Raw genomic sequence first — 17,255 nt, 5'->3', positions numbered from 1 at the left:
TCTTTTTTTCTACACATCCTGGTAGTTGTTTATTAGGCAACATGATTCTGCCTTTCTGGTGGTTTGGTTTGGGTTTTTTTTTTCTGAAAAAGGAGGGTGTATGTATACACCTAAAGTGTAAGGGTCATTCAATAGTCAGGCAACTTTCAGTTATCACATCTGGAGGCACACACTTCTTTGGCACAATACAGCACACCTAAGCTGGCTGATAAGCATTGCAGCATCGTACGTATTCGTGGCTAACAACCCTTGCCACTGCTGCTAGTGTGCCTCTGTCTCCATGGGAACAAAAAACAATAATTTCGGTTTGCACTACAAGGTTACTAGCAAATATAATCGGAAACGTCTCTGAGCCTGTACCCGAGCCCTGTAGGAGGACTGGGACTGTGGGTCCTTGCAGGCAGGCAATTTCTTCCAGTTATCCTTAGAGACAACTGGGGAAGAAGGCCCTACAAAATGAACCGAGCTACATGACGGATATGCTCAGCACCTTTCATTTTTTCGACGTTCAAAAGTGTTGTTGCTCTGCTCTCTCAGCATAGCCCTGCAGTTGCCTATAAGTTGATGGAGATATTCGATCTAGTGACTAGCCACCTGTGCCATTTTAGGCATTCATCGAACGTGCAGTGGTATCAAGTACATGGTGCTTTATTGATAAATTCATGACTAGCATTGGCTTCGCCCCCCCCCCCCCCATTACAGAAATCATAAAAAAAAATTAACTAAGTCTGCCTGATCAATTTCAGAATTCACTTCCTCCTTTCAAACTCTTGCATAATTTATTTTATTTATTCTCCATACCCTCAAATGACGAGGCATTATGAAGGGCATTGGGAAAACATAAAACAAAAGATGTAAGCGATATGGTATGCAGTATATAAGACGGTTGTGATTACTGATCTCGAGCCGGGCATCTCGAAGAGTGAAGTTGAATGGGCCTTAGCCAGCCTTGCTAAGAAAAAAGCTAGTGGAATTGATAGCATTCCAGCTGAGTTGCTTCAAAACCTCAACCATGACGATGCTGTATAACATTTTGTATGCATTAAGTCAGCAAATTTGGACAACCCTGCAGTTGCCACAGGATTGGAGCAGCTCAGTTTACATCCCCATTCCAAAGAAAGGCAGTGCTAAAGATTGTTCCAACTACCGCACGACCGCGCTTCTTTCGCATGCTAGCAAGGTTAAGTTGAAAATCCTCCAAGGTAGGCTGCAGCAGTATGTGGATTGCGAGCTTCCGGACGTGCAAGCTGGGTTTTGCAAGGGCAGAGGAACTAGAGACCAGATTGCCAACCTTCGCTGGATCACGGAAAAAGCAAGAGAGTTCGAGAAACACATCTACTTCTGCTTTATTGATAATGCGAAAGCGTTTGACTGCGTAGATCACAACAGATTGTGGCACGTTCTCCAAGAGATGGGAGTTCCAATTCACCTCATCTGTCTCCTCAGGAACCTGTATGAAGGGCAAGAGGCCACAGTCAGTTCTGGGCATGGTCTTACTGATTGGTTTCCGACTGAGAAAGGAGTGAGACAAGGCTGCATACTGTCGCCCTGCCTATTTAACCTATATGCCGAGTGCATAATGATGAAGGCCAAGTCTGGACGAGTCTTCAGCTGGAGTGAAGATTGCTCGGAAATGTATCAACAACCTTAGATATGCGAATGATACTACTTTAATGGCAGAAAGTGAAGTGGAACTCAAAAGACTTCTGATGCGCGTACAAGAAGAGAGTGAGAAGTTTGGGTTTAAACAGAACATTAAAAAGACAATGATCATGGCGTCTTACTCTATAAAGTCCTGCAGCATCAAGGGACAAGAAGTGGAAGCTGTGACAGATTTTCTCATCTTGGGCTCCAAGATCAACCCAGAAGGAGACTGCAGCCATGAAATTAGGGGATGCCTGCTTCTGGGAAACAGAGCCATGGCTAGCCTTAACCGCCTAGTAAAGAGCAGAGACATTGCACTGCCAACCAAGATCTGTATAACTCGTGCTATGGTCTTTCCAGTTGTGATGTATGGATGCGAGAGTTGGACTGTGAAGAAGGCTGACCGCAGAAGGATTGACGCGTTTGAATTGTGGTGCTGGCAGAGACTCTTGAGAGTTCCTTGGATGGCCAGAAGATCAATTCGCTCGACATTGTAGACCATAAACCCTGACTGCTCATTGGAGGATCAAATTCTAAGGTTAAAGCTCAGCTACTTTGGTCATCTGATGAGAAGAGAGGAATCGCTGGAGAAATATATATTTCATGTTGGGAAAGGATGAGGGTCACCGGAGAAGGGGTAGGCAGCGAACGCGATGGTTAGATGGCATCCTCTAGGCGCTGCAGAAGAAGTTATGTGATGTTAGGAAAATAGAGACCGGAAAGCGTGGGGTGATATGGTCCATAGAGTCACGAAGAGTCGGACACGACAGAACGACTAAATTTAACTGAAGCAGCAAGTACACATAGATAAACCTAGAGATAACTGGGAAAAAAGGCCCGACAAAATGAACCGAACTACATGACAGATATCTATGGCACCTATTATTTTTTCGACGTTCAAAAGTGTCGTTGCTCTGCTCTCTCAGCATAGGCCTGCAGTTACCTATTAGTTGGCGGAGCTGTTCGATCTAGTTATTAGCCACCTTTGTTATTTTACTCATTCATCACACGTGCAGTAGTTTCAATTATATGGTGCTTTATTTATATATTTGTGACTAGCATTGCCTTCGGCATCACAGAAATCATTAAATATTTAACTAAGTCTGTCAGGTCAATTTCAGAATTCACTTGCTCCTTTCAAACTTTTGCGTAATTTATTTTTATTTATTTATTCTCCATACCCTCAAGCGACGAGGCATTTTGAGGGGATTGGGGAAACATAAAACAAATGAAAAATGTATAAGAAAGCGGCAAGTACACATAGTTAACCTTCGAGAAAAATACAAATGTTCAAAGACAGCAGAAAATATTACACATAACAACTGACAAATGTATCACAAAGCCGAAAAAACAGTAATGAAGAGAAAATCCGATACAAGAACACCTAACACGTGACGTTGCATAAAATGACCCTCATCAGAGATAGACAATAATCAGCATAATCTGTCCAGCAAGCCAAGGCTGCTTGAAGGTGGTTCCACTCTATTGATGCGCGAGAAATAAAACTACACTAAAACACTTAGCTGCTGTCGTAGAGTCGCAAAACGTTGTGGGCATACACGTATATCTCCCTGACATGCATCTGCCTTGCATGTCATCTTGTTTTTTGTCAGCTGTGTGTGGCACCTAATAACTGCTGACAATGTTTACAGTAAAAGGTGCCTGGCTACCTTTGCAATGCACCAAGAAAGCACTAAATTTCTTTGTCACGAGGGAACCAACAGTGACACTGGTCTTTGCTTCCACTGAGCGCAGTTGCAATCCAAAGAACAGTAAAAAAAAGTAAATACATTTGCAAGAAGGCTATTTCATATACAAAACAATTTATATTACTCTAACTACTATGATTCCCCCCTCTCTCATATGATTTCTAGTAAACACTACAAATGTAGCATATTACGTACACTCGATGCAAACTCAACTAGTAACTCCCCCCTCCTATTCTTAGAACCAATGCCATAGTCACCTACTGCCAGGCTTCTGCCTGCTTTTTCCCTACCTTGGCATTGATGTCGCCCATTAGTACAGTATACTGCGTCTTTACTTTTTTTGCGGTAAGTACAGTGGTGGCGTAGCGGTAAAACATCCGCCTCGCATGCAAGAGAGGCAAAAAGAGCGGGGTTCAAGTCCCAGTGCCGCACGACTCTCCACCAAAAAAAAAAAAAAAGAAATCCGCATGTCGATGGAATTGCATAAACAGGTTTGGGGTGCAACCATGCCGGTGAACACCTCCGGCTACGCACTCCCTCACCAGAACAGGAGTTCGCCACCCTGGTGCAGTAATTGGTCGCAACTTCTCTTGATTAGTTCCATAAAACCGCAGACATTTACCTGTTCTTTTCTTCCTTTTCTTTTTTCCCATTTATTTGTGATAGCATACCTCCAAGGCCACAGTGTACCTTTTTTTTTTTCATTTTCTTCATTTCTTATGCAGTCGACAACTGGAGGGGTAAATGTAGGGGTCAAAACAATTTTTTCATTCAAGAGCTGTCCCTCTTTGCAACAAAATCACAACATTCAAATAACAGACATACCCCAAAACAGCACAGGTCTCGGCTTGCTCAGCATTAAAAATCTATATTAAGCACATCGCACCAGACCGCATGGTGCAGATGGGGTTACTGAAGAGGATCTCTTTGTGGGCTAGAAGGTTTGGTTTGGTTTGTGGGGTTTAACGTCCCAAAGCGACTCATGCTATGACAGACGCCTTAGTATAGAAGACCCCGCGAGTTTCGACCACCTGAGATTCTTTAACGTGCACCGACATCATACAGCACATGAACGCCTTGCCTTTCACCTCAACCGAAAAGCAGCCGCCGAGGCCAGGATTTAATCCCGCATCATTGAGAACATTAGTCGAGCGCTGTAACCCCTGCGCCACCCCGGCGGGGTCATTTGTGAGCTAAAAGATGTGAGGTGCAGGGTTATGAGAGTAAATGGAGGTAATGAAAGGTGTGATGGCAGGCAGCCTAAGAATGAGGTGAGATGCACGAGGAAGGAGGAATATGATGTCGGGACAGATATGAGTGCTGCACTTACTGCGCGGTGTGCAGGGCAGCCCATCAAGATAAGTATGCAGCGGACTTACACCCAAGAATGGTCATGCTGCTGTTAGGACGTCTCGTGTTAAAGTCGCCCAAATAAATGAGCTCCACCCCCAAAGAATCAGCAAAGCGAAAATTTGCATCTAGCCAACAGTATGTAGCTACATTTCGGCCATAACACTATTCTCACCCAATTAAAACAGTATACATGTCTCTTGAAGGGTGTTGATTTGCACCACATTTTTTTTGCTCGTGCATTTTCTTGGGCTGGTTAAAATCTGCAAATAATTTCACATACAAGAGGTACTTTTAGATAAAGTATGAAAATTTTGTGTCTTGTTTGGAGAGAGCATTGTTAGTAAACATTATATCCCGTGGAAAATCTTTCTATCTTTCAACATCATTGAGTCACGGAGAGCTGCAATAAGGCCTAAATGAGCACTCTAGGAAAATTTGGATGAAAGTTACGACTTGTCAAACTTGCCAAGGAAAAATGACATTTCGGTGATTAAGACGAATGCTTTTGATTATTCCAAATATTTTGGCCAAAAAAGAACTCCTTTAACCCTTTGAGTGTCAAATATCCTGAAAAACTACAGCACCTGTGTCAATTTTTTTTTTTTTTGTGCGATATGCGTTTAGCGCAGTACCCGTACTGCAAAAATGCCACAGGACGGAATGCGGCCACAGTATCCATATGGCAAAAACAGTCAGATGGTTAAAGTAAGAAACACTGCATGTGCATTTATCTTTTCAGCGATAAATTATGGCGACAGTGTTACAGAGCCGGAGATACCGCTTCAAAATGCTGACTTTCAAAAATGAAGTTTGAAATCTGGAAAGAAAATAACGTTTTAGGAAGGTTTTTCAAGCACCGCGGCTAACAGCAACTTATTAAAGTGAGTTACAAATAGTTTCTGGTGTGGATGCACCATTTCCCATCAAGATAATTTTGGGCTTGGCACAGCTAGGATCCCGCCAGCACTCGAGCAGGAACACCTATGACACTCACCTGTCCATACTGAAGCCTCCCGCGAGTGTCAACTACACCGAGCATGTTGCGGGCACAGTCCACGGGCACCGCGATGCCGATCTTGTACCGGAGGCCCGCTGAAAATTTTATAGAACAAAAACAGCAGGGCTGACCACAACCACGCCGACACTGCTATCACGTCAATGACCAGACTCACACGCACATAGTAATAGCTCAGTTGGTTATGTACAAATAAATATGTACACTTTAATTCATCTATTTCCACTCCTGTTAGTGTTTCATCTGGCCTTCCGCAAGGTTTCATTTTAGGTCTGCTTCTTTTCTTATCATATATTATCGACCTTCCATGTTGTGTATCTGTAAAGATTCGTCTTTACGCTGATGACTGCATCTTATATCCCGACATTAATACACCACTTGACTATGAAATACTTAACGACTCATTTGCAAATTTTTGTAGATGGTGCAAGGAATGGCAAATGAATATTCATTTCTCTAAAACCGTTTCCATGTCATTTTCTAGATGCCCATCTCCATCACATTTCACGTACAGTTTTCACAGTTATGATTTAGAACGTGTCATGGAATACAAATACCATTTCTCTCATGACATCTCATGGTCCAAATACATTGACATCATATGTAACAAAGCTTTTAAACATCTCAGATACCTCCATCGTACACTGCGTAAAGCCCCAAAGGATACCAAACTGCTCATATATAAAACACTTATCCGCCCCACTCTTGATTCAGGCTGTATTGTATGGAACCCTTCTACGAAATCCGATATCAAAAAATTAGAATCAGTTCAAAAGAAATCAGTACGCTTCATCTTCACAACTATGGCAGAGATTTTTCCCCTTCCTCCCATTATACAGATTTAGGTCTCACAGCCCTATCATCTCGCCGTCAAAGAGAATGTTTGAAGTTTTTGCACATACTCGTTCACTCTAAGCGCCTTCCATCACTAAATAATTATTTGAACATTATCAAGCCTTCCATAACTAAGTTCCCATAGCCTGAATCTCATCCCTTTCTTTTCCCGCACTGGGACATTCAAACACAGCTTCTTTCCTCTGACCATTTAACCCTGGAATTCGCTGCTGGAAACGTCCGCTCGCTACCAATTGAAGAATTTTTGACAGCCATTGCTTCCTAGTGCCATTTTTTATTTTATTTTTTTCTTTGATTTTATATGTTTGTATTTTCTTGATACACGCCATTGCTTCCTAGTGCCATTTTTATTTTATTTTCTTGATACACTTTTCTTCGTTTGCCCACTCCTGCCATAGCCTCATCGAGGCTGCAGTATGTACAAATAAATAAATAATAAGGAATAATGTCCTAAATCGACCCACGCTATGAGAGATGCTGCAGTAGAGGGCTTCAGAGTAATTTCAACGAACTGGAGATTTTTAGCATGCACTGACATCGCACAGCACACGTATGACACTTTGTTCTGCCTCCATCAAAATGCAGCCACCAGCGGTCGGATTTGAATCCGGGCACTCCCGTTCAGTAGTCTGGCATCGTAAACACTGCACCACCGCATCGCATATAATAGTAAACTTGCATACACATGCTCGGTTATCACTAACTACAGTTCCAAGCGAGGGTTACAACCACTGGCCTTGGTGGCATATAAAGATTAGCAATGCCAAGGTTAGGTGGTACACTTAAACCCACTTATAACGTTATTGAAGTGCCACGGAAATATGATTGTTATAACCAAAATAGGCCGAAAAAACAAACAAAACGCTATAAACTATGCATTTAAAGGAGACGAGGTAGCTTACACTTTTTATTTCATAGAGGAAAGAAACCCATAATCCATAAGCTTTACTGTTTCACTGTAATCTTGCCGCCATCGTTCAGCAAGGAATCCAACTGGTGAACATAGTGCAGTGGAAGGTTCTTAGTGTGACTGCTGCGATGATAGCCTCGTCTGTCAGCTCTTCATTTCTCGCAACTCTAGCGTCGGCATGTAAAAACTCCTTTTCCCAATGTGTCGCTGTCACTACCACTCACTGTAGACCAAAATTCGGTCATCATTGTGTCAGCAGGAGCTTCGTAACCTTCCGCGTCGCCGGTGTCTCCAGCAAAGCTCACTTTCCTGAAGCAGTTCATGATGGTGGAGGAGCTTCTACTCATGCTCCAAAAATGAACTGCAGTGCCATCAGCAGCGAGATCTTTAAGTCTGGCGCAGGTCAGCATTCTCAGACAGAAATATCGAGGTTCAGCGCGAGCCTGCTCAAAACACGTCGATAATACAAAGCGCTGAAGCAGGCAATCACGCCTACATCCATAAGGCTGCAAGCCTGCAGTGGTGTTAGGTGGGAGGAAAAAAACTTCCACATGCGAGAGCTTCTGAGATGTTTGGTGTGCAGGGCAATCCGCCTTTTGCGCGAGTTCTATGCGCATGCGCGAAGTCCCAGCGGCGACTGGTGGAAACATATTTGACGCCGTCAACGACGTTTCTCGTCGCCGCCAGTGCACGGGAGCTGGCGGCACGGTGCCCGTCGCAGGCTTGGCAAAGCGATACCAACCACATCTGCCCTGTATGGTTCCCACTCTCGAGACGTGCCGGGGTGCAAGACGCGGTTTTTCAGGTTCCCTTCGGCGAGCCGCGACGAACAACGACGTGAAGCTTGAATTAGGGCTATCAAGCATCAAGATGTGAATGGGCAACCTCAGAAACAGACTCCGTACACTGTGCGAAAAACAATTCGTTACAGGTATTTATGCATCCAAAGGAAATGTGCATGATGAAAAGTATCTACTGGAGTTAGCACCAAGCCTTTAACCCAACAGTGACAGCCACAATGAGGATTTGTTAGATGCATGTTTGGTTTATGAGCGACGGGGCCTGATCGCTTTGTATTTTGTCGTTTGTTTTCTTTATGTGCGAAGGGGCCGGGTAGGGCAAGGTAGGGAATATGCTAGACTGTAATATTTAGGATGTTTAACCGCGACTGCCACTTGACTAACAAGAAAAAAAATACGCCGTTTTTATGATGCACCGCCGTTCGCGAGCCGAGTCGTTGAGCTAGGTCGTGAGGCTTGCGGACGGCGGTACATCACAACAAACGCTGTTATTTTTTGTTAGTCAGGCGGCAGTCACGATGCTAAATACTAAATATTACAGTCTAGCGCACAAAAGCCGCCTGCGATATTTCCGCTATCTGGCCCTATCGCACATAAAGAAAACAGACGACAAAATACATCGCCATGCATCAGGCCCCGTCGCGCATAAAGAAAACAAGCACTGAACAAATCCTCATTGCAGCTATCCCTGGTGCGTTACGGGCTGGGTGCGAACTCCATTAGGTACTTTTCATCATGCATGTTTCCTTTAGATGCATACATACCTGCTATGTCTTTGTTTTAGCCCCTCGGAGCATATGACGCACTTGACACTCTTGCACAACGCAGTGTTATTTTTTTCTTTTACCTTACAAGCTCGTCTTCGTTCCCGCCAAAGCATTCAAATTTTGTTCCTTCGGTGTACGCAATCAGTTGCACGTTGTTAGGAAGGTTGAAAGTCGTCGCCCTCGTCCAAATGTCTCCAATGGCACGGAAACCACCGGGTACAAATGAGTCTCCTGGAGGGTTCATGCTCGTTCTCTTGCGGAGTGGAGCGCTCTGGACGTAGAACAGCATTGGTTCCTGACCGACAAGCGCATCAGATGTGTAGGAGACGCACATGTGTCTCCATGCAGTGGTTGATTCTACAGAAATCGCTGTGGTGGCAGAAAGGTTGTGGATCATTTCACATCCGTTCTACACATCCGTTCACATCCGTTCTACAGTGCTGAATCATCCATTGCCAGAAAATAGCCGTGCGTTTCCTGCAGGTGTGCATTCCGGCCGGGACAATGCTCTGTTCAGGGGGTGTGGATAAGTGCCTCTCAGCCGAGCTTCGTAGATGAAATCCTATAGCTGCACGCTTGTAGACGACGCCCACTGCACCATGCCGGCGCCGCGGTGACCGCATTGTGCTCGGTAACTCGACGCCCCACGCATATGCGCCGCTCATAAGTCAGAGGAGACGATTCCACCTAGCTCTGCAGCATCAACAAACCCCTGGCTGCTTTGCCCTTTGAAACCCCCCCCCTCTCTCTCTATCTCTGCCTTCGCACTCTCTTTTCGACTTTTTTTTACAATAAATATAAGTCGGTCATGAATCTCCACACTGAGAGAGTCTCGTTCTGTCACGTCGAACACAGCCCGCACCATGGCCCGCGCTACTCGCTCTTACAATATGAAGATAGTGTAGCGACTCGCGTGGCATGCGTCCGGCACGTGCCGAAAAAAAGGAAGCAGCGTCGGCACGAGAGCTTAGGAACGCTCGCGACCTTCACCTCAGCCGGATGTCGCCGTCGTCACTGCTTCAGCTTCTCCTTAAATAAATGTGACCGCGGTCGCCCCTGCCTGGCGATCTCTACATTTGTGGTGACCAGGAGAACCGAGCCTTCACCCCGGTGGCATCCTAGGATGGCATATTGGCAAGGCCCGGTTTTCGACCTTCCGCTTCCAATGTTCCGCGGCCTGCAGGCGTTGGCGGGTGGTTCGCTCAACTGGAGGCTGCAGTGTACCAGAACTGCATCACCATCTAGCAGTTCAAGCATGCAGTCCTCTCCGAAATTTTACCACCTGACATCCTCTGCCAGCTTGCCTACCCCGCCTCGAGTTGCCGGCCATACGATGAGCTGCGTGCTGCCGTCCTGGCGTACTTCAACGAAAGTTACTGCCCGCTGCTGCTCTACGACGCGGTAGACCCACTTTCGCCGCCGCCAGCATCCGCAACCTCACCAGCATCACTCGTCTACGGCTGCATCCTCGGGGCACAGCATGCCGCAGCTGTCTCCGGCCAGCTCCCTGCCACTCCCGCCTAGCGCATTCGGCCTGGCTACTCTCCCACATGTATCTATTGTCTACTACACAGTAAGCGCAGCCTCAGCTGTTCCGTCCTCCTGTGCCGTCACTTACACTCCCGTTATACAAGTGGCAAGCTTTGCCGTCATTCAAGTGCTGGCATGTAAGTTGTGTGAGGCAGCAGCACCAGACTTCAGCACGTGCCTTGATTTCTCCCACCAAGCATCCTGCTCATTGTCTGCGATTGCCCTCCATCGCGATTGCACATCAGTGGGCTCCGCAGCCACCTCGCTCGAACACCACGCGCTATGCGACGCAACATCTCTGGTTCGTGTCACAGAGCCTATGGCAACTCATTTTGCATCTGTTGTGCACCTCCCACTTTTCCAAGCCCCTATCAGGCAACAACATGTCAGCTTATGCCTACCGCAAGTGACCCGTGTGTACGTACATCACTGCCCACAGCCGCTGTCGTCGTCACCGCTTCAGCTTCTCCTCAAATAAATGTGGCCGCAGTCGCTCCTGCCTGGCGATCTCTACAATACTAGTATATGCATGCGTTATGAGTGGATTGTGAAAACGCTGAAACATTCCCCCATACTGCGTGAACATGAAACTGCAATTACTGTACTTTCAACCCCGAAGGCAAAAAAAAGAGGGTGAACTTTCGCTTTCTACCTGCGTTGGTATGGCCATTTCGCATGGTGCTCTTTCGTGTCGTCTGCTACACTGCCATCCAATGTGTTCCCACCGCTTCACGCATGATGACGCCACATCCTCCCATAAAAGACGGATTGTCGAGCACCAATGCCCTCTTCCTACCATCGCGCTGCATCCGCTGATCAAACTCAACCAGCTACTCGCGGACAAGTTCGCGTCATCCATGCTTTTCCGTTGTGATGGTACCGAACCGGGACCCTCGCGACACCACGAAAACAGCGGGGATTCCTGGATTTCCCTAAGACTGTGACAAAGACGGGGTGCTTGCCGCTGCCGTCCATGTTAGCAGACATGAAAATGGTCACGTGCATCCTGCTTTGCTTGCCACCCTTACGAGGAATCGCCTTTGGCAGCATGCACCTTCGACGGTAGCATCTGCAAAAATGGCTGTCGCATCCCCATCATACAATTTGTGGACAGCGTATGCTTCTTGGATGCAGAGAAGCGTTTCCTCAAGCCATTTCTGCCTAGCGTCTACACCAAGCGATCTTGCCTCGCCCACAGCTGCCTTGTAGACGATTTCATGTCTCTCCTTGATACGTTGAATCCAAACACCCCCCCCCCCCCGTCTGGAAATCAGTGCTGCACAGGAAGTATGCGAAGTTCTTCTGTTCACTAAAATCAGGCCACCAATCAGCAGGTTTGCTGCATAGGCACTCAAGAACCACTGGTAGAGGGCCTGTTCTAAGCTTTAGCGTGCCCCGTATAGAACCCTTTCTCAGCCGTCATCCATTTCATGGGTAGCACTGGAATCTGTTCCGTTATCAATCTTGAGCAGGTTGCGGATGATTGTCGATACTGTCGTTTGCATCAGGCCGTATTTGCGCACCAAGGTGCACACTTGCGCCGTCCTTGTGCTCCCGTACAATGTTCAGCTTAACTTCTAGTATTGCCATTCGCTTCCTTTTCTGCTCTTCCTCAGAACGGCAGTGCCTATTAGCGTCTTACGCCTTCCCTCCTCCTCAGCGTGAGGAAGCACTCCGTCCTCCCTCATGTCTCTGCAGCATGCAAGCTTCCCCGGCGCACCCGGCCAACACAATGGCTTGACGCGCTCTGTCCAGATCTTTTCTCTGTCTTCAGGATCAGCATTGTCAGCGTCTCTGCGTAAACGGGTGATTGTGTGACTGCCGCATTTCCGCGTTTTTGTCTACTTTTTGTGACCATATTTTATTGTTATAACCAATAATGTAAAATGACACCATTGTAATAAGTGGCTTATTTTACCACACAACACAAGCCAATCTGACGCTGCAGCGGCTGCCCATTATTATATCTGATATACTATCAAAACCGCCATTGTTATAAATGGGCTTGACTGCACCCCTTATTTGGCAATAGCAAAAAGACCAGTTGACAAAATCATTAGGACATTCATCACTGCTACCACCTGAATGCCAAGCTTGTTGTGGTCTAACCGCTATAGTTACTGCCTGTGGACCTAGCTCCTGCAACATCTAGAGGCATGGAAATATTCGAACCTTCTTAACATCCAGAAACTAAGAATTCATTGTTCATCTAAACTCAAGACAAAACACTGACATTAGTAATTTGCTCTTGTCACGTGGTTTAACTTGCTTTTTACTCAGAGTATGGACAACTAGCATGCAACCATGCACAGTAATGTCACGCATTGCATAAAACTGCCATGTTGACAGCAAGCATGTGGGTCCAAAACCAACTGCAGCTACGTCATGCTGCAGTTGACGGATTTGAGGCTGACTAGCGGCGATTATCTTGCTTCAACCACTGTGATAAGAAATGTTGTGCACGCAGAAGTGACCCAGCTTGTGGAAGGTAACAGAATGAATGAAGTTGTGGCCCACGTGCACAGCTGAAGCTGCTTAGCCAGTAACTGCTTTGATCGCTTTCACTCTGTCAGCTATAACCCATAAACTACTTATCTCAGTCCATATAAAGAACAAAAGTGTACAACGGAAACATTGGTGCAGTGCGGCCCTCATGCAAAGGCATCTAATGGTATGGTTTTTCAGAAGAGCGTGTTGTCGGGCTAGTTGGTTCTGCATAGTATATAAGAGAAATGCGCAACAACTTGGACAGGACAGGCGCTCGTGAACTGTTGCATGCGTTTCTTCCTGTGTCTTGTCCAAGTTGTTGCGCATTTCTCTTATATACTAGTATGGTTTTTTATTGATGCCTCTGGTTTGTGACAGCGTTTGGCCCATCATATGCCCTGCCATCCGGCAACAACAATGCTCAAGGGCTCAACAGGGGTCAGATCCAACGATGGTCCTGTTTGTGAACAGATTTCATTCGCCACTCCTAATTGGCTGACTGCTGTCATGTTCGGCATGACGTCAAATTTCCAGAGGTGGCTCCGCGCTTTTCGTTGACGTCACGGAGCCCGGCCACTGCTTCGATAGGAGCAGTTCTGAAAACCGGTGCAGGAGGCTCGGAGAGTTGGCTCGCTTCAATATAGAACCGGTCTGTGCACGCAGTTTGTAAACAAGGCGCCGTGTATGCATCGTTTCCTTTTCGCTGCGCTTTGCAGCCGCAGTCAAAAGAGGTGGCAAAAGGAACAAGATGATGCCTTCTGCATGTTTTAGGAGGGTTTGCAGCCAAACCAAGCTGACGAATTAAGACAGTGGGGCTGTGCCGATCGTGAAGAGAAGTGGGGATGAAGGGGTAGCGCGAGCTGCGCATTTGGCGAAGGCGCTGCTGCCAAAAGTGAAGGTGATCTATGCACTTCTGTTACTACTTTGTGATCGGGAGCTCTCTGTTGATAGAAAGGCAGCCATTAGGCTCCCGCAGTGCAAATAATTCGCATCGATAAGTGTGCGGGCTGTGTTTTTTTTCCACTTTCTACATCTGCGGATAGGGAGAAGATGGTGACCAACGTCTGTAATATGGCCGGATTCCCAGTGTCATCAGCTGCATTCTCATCATACTAACAGCCATTCATAAATATTTCACACGCACTCATAAAGCTCGAGTGGCTGGCAAAGCTGTGCACGCGGCCTCGCAGCATAGGTAGGTGCCCAGGTAACGCAAAATGTCATTGAAACGTTATCTGAATGCCCACAAATGTCAGAGAGCAACGTTGCCTGATTGTTGCTAATGTCACTATTTTTGATCACCAGATAACGTTATGCATTAATGTTTCTACAACGTTCTGAAAACGTTGACGTTATGTTATTTCAACGTTATACCAACAAAAAATGACGAAAGAAACGTTGCCTGTACATTACTTTAATGTATTCTAAACAATGCATGCGGTACCTTGCTCAAGGAGCTTCTAGGCAAAAGCTACATAACCCGCATCATCTGTTCCTACCAGACAAGGTGCAGCCATAGCTGATGAATCGTGCATGAGTGCGTTCTGCCTTCCTGAAGTGACTAATGTATGCTTATATGTCGACAAGGCACCGACCAAAAGGCAGTTACGCAGTAATCGTGGTCTGCTGACTGCTGACCGGTCACTTGAATGACACAGCCAGTGCAAAAATTACGTCAGGTGCACATGTGAGATCATTTACACAATTTATTTGGCATGATTGTACATCTGTTGAGTCAGCAATTCCAAGAAGAGACGAGCAATCAAATAGCTGCCAGGTCATCCATTCCATGAATTAGGCCACTAAATTAAAAGAACAAAAACACGAAAAGATTATTATTCAGCCAAAATTCAAGACAGCACTTACAAAGTAATCAGACATCTAAAACTAAATTTGCAGGACCAGAATTACTTGTGTGTGGAGCGTGCCAATATTTATTGGACAGATAGTACAAAAATAAAGAACACCAGGACACCCACTGAATTTCCGCGTTTAAAACCATCAAAATTACAGCTGATGCAACATTGATGGCCTTACACTATATCCTAGAAGTTTACTTTTATGTCCCATAGGTTTTGCCTATGCTGTTCCATATGATATGCTGGTAAGCTAAGTGACTGTGACAAGTCCAGTTTTTGCACAGCTTGATGCACAAGTAGACTAAATGATAGTCCAGCTTCCGTACACAGCATAACAGACCTACCGTTTTTTGCAGCGTGCTGGTGCGTGGTGAAAATGGTCGCCAATGTCATGTCTCATGTCCACTTCCTTGCCCAACAGGCAAGACTGCCGGAGGGCCACTGCGCAAACAAAACAATATCACAGACTTAGGGCAGTAAACCTAGACAATGATATTTACTACAAATTAACAAAACCCATTACATCTGTTATGAACTGTGAACACGCTTATGCATACATTTAATTGTGCATCTCAATCTATTATACGACTCAATGAATCCACACCATTTGCACAAGGTTCTTCAGAAGCCCTGAAATGATCAAAAGAAAAAAAATTAGAAAGTACATTAGAACGCAGCAGCAAAAATGGACTGCTGGCCAGAATTTAAAAACTAGCCAAATATACATTTGTGCCAGAATAAAACCACAAATATAGAGCTATAACGTGCACTGCACAGTAAAATGTTGCTTACAACACCCACTACAAGCACAAGGCAAGTTTTTACCTTGGATGCCGCTTTCTGCTTGTGCTGCTGGGCTCACTGGTACTTGTGCTGGTCTCGGTGGAGGATGGCCAACGAATGGTAGTTGCTTGGCTTGTTGTGTAGGAACTGTAGATGGTAGGCGATGATTATCGCAGCTTTCATCGCTTTCACTTTCCTCACAAACAAAAAGAGCCTTCTGTTTCCTTTTTTTTTGTTGGGACGTTGCTGCCGTCTTCATCCGACACTGCAGTTAAAAATGTTTCAATTCAGTTATTTCAATAGTGGCTTGCTAAAGTAACATTCACAAATATAGCAGCAAAGCAAATGGAATATGCATGATTAAAATCGAAAGTGTAAACATATCAGGCAAAAACATTTTAGCAGCAAAACTGGACTCGTACTTCCATACAACGCCTTCTTGGTGGGCTTTCTTGGCCTTTTTGTCAGCCGTTCCTCATCAGTTGTCAAATCTGACACCTCTTCAGCTTTCTTCTCTCTTCTTTTTGCGTCAGCATATGTTTCAGCAAGCAAAGAGTTCAGTGTAGAAAGATTAAATGACACGGCTAAAGGGAAACTGAATGAAAATAGTAAGCAGACCCGTGAAAAGGCAACGTTCACAACTGCTTAGCAACAATATTATTGAAATAAGTGCATAACAATATCACTTATAACAGGAACCTTGAGCCAATGAGCAACAAACACGATTACTGATAAGAGTCATTAAATTAAGATGATGGGTGATTATTTCACCATTTTGGCTCAAAAGTTCTCCCCTCTGGCAGTGCTTAACTTATGTGCATCGTTGCCTTTGTACACTGCCACAACCAAGAACCTAAAGCTCCAACAGTACCCTACAATCACAATACTATCTTGTGACAAAAAAAATGACGTACTAGTCTCGCCTAAGATTCGGCATTTGTGTGCAATCCATTCTTCTCCAGGCTCCTCGCAGTCTTTTATAGCGCTTGGGCAACGAGACGGGGTTCGGTATGGCGGCCATAATGTTTCCCCATTCTGCACCCAGAATTTTGGGGACGGCAGCAAATCCGTCCGCACTGCTGAATTCGACGATGTAGAACATCCTGCAAGAATATAGCGCAGTTAGCATAACAAGCACTAGTGCCAAGTCAAAGGCATTATTTTCTAAGTGCCTCTGTTGAAGAGACACTACTGAGTTGCACTTCACTGCTCAAGTTTCCAATCAATGAGGGTCAATTTATGGTGAGTGTATTTTGCCAGCAGCTGAGCGAGATGCATGTCATTGAAACTAGTTTTCTTTGCACACTTATTGCTGGCGTTTCAGGAAATTAAATCGCTGCAAACACTATCTCCTACTTGGTATGGGCTAGAAATTTTCATCAACAAAAAGATTACTGCTGATTTCTAAAGTAAAAACAGCGCAACACAGTCGTGGCGAAGAATTGCAGCATACTTAACTTCTAACTATTTTCAGTCCACGCAGATCTCTCTCTCTCTCTCACACACACACACACACACACACACACAAAAGCGCCAAAATGCT

The 17,255-nt window shown here is 45.5% G+C and overlaps 1 long non-coding RNA gene across 2 annotated transcripts; it reads right to left on the bottom strand.

Annotated features, from left to right (window-relative positions):
* Positions 1-15,292: 15,292 nt before the first annotated feature.
* LOC146172113 (uncharacterized) lies at positions 15,293-16,936 on the bottom strand. 2 transcript variants are annotated; one of them, XR_014702464.1, is made up of 3 exons: positions 16,627-16,936; positions 15,755-15,977; positions 15,293-15,370 (listed from the first exon to the last, which is right to left on the bottom strand). It is a non-coding gene; the product is annotated as an uncharacterized LOC146172113 (long non-coding RNA). The 2 variants fall into 2 exon arrangements; XR_014702463.1 differs by lacking the exons at positions 15,293-15,370; positions 16,627-16,936 and adding exons at positions 15,495-15,559; positions 16,135-16,247.
* Positions 16,937-17,255: the final 319 nt, after the last annotated feature.

The sequence above is a fragment of the Amblyomma maculatum genome, unplaced genomic scaffold (genome assembly GCF_055883805.1).
Source record: "Amblyomma maculatum isolate TAMU_Amacu unplaced genomic scaffold, ASM5588380v1 scaffold_13, whole genome shotgun sequence".
NCBI classification, from domain to species: domain Eukaryota; kingdom Metazoa; phylum Arthropoda; class Arachnida; order Ixodida; family Ixodidae; genus Amblyomma; species Amblyomma maculatum.
The sequence above is the reverse complement of the archived record's forward strand: the minus strand, read 5'-3'. Positions and strand labels throughout refer to the sequence as shown.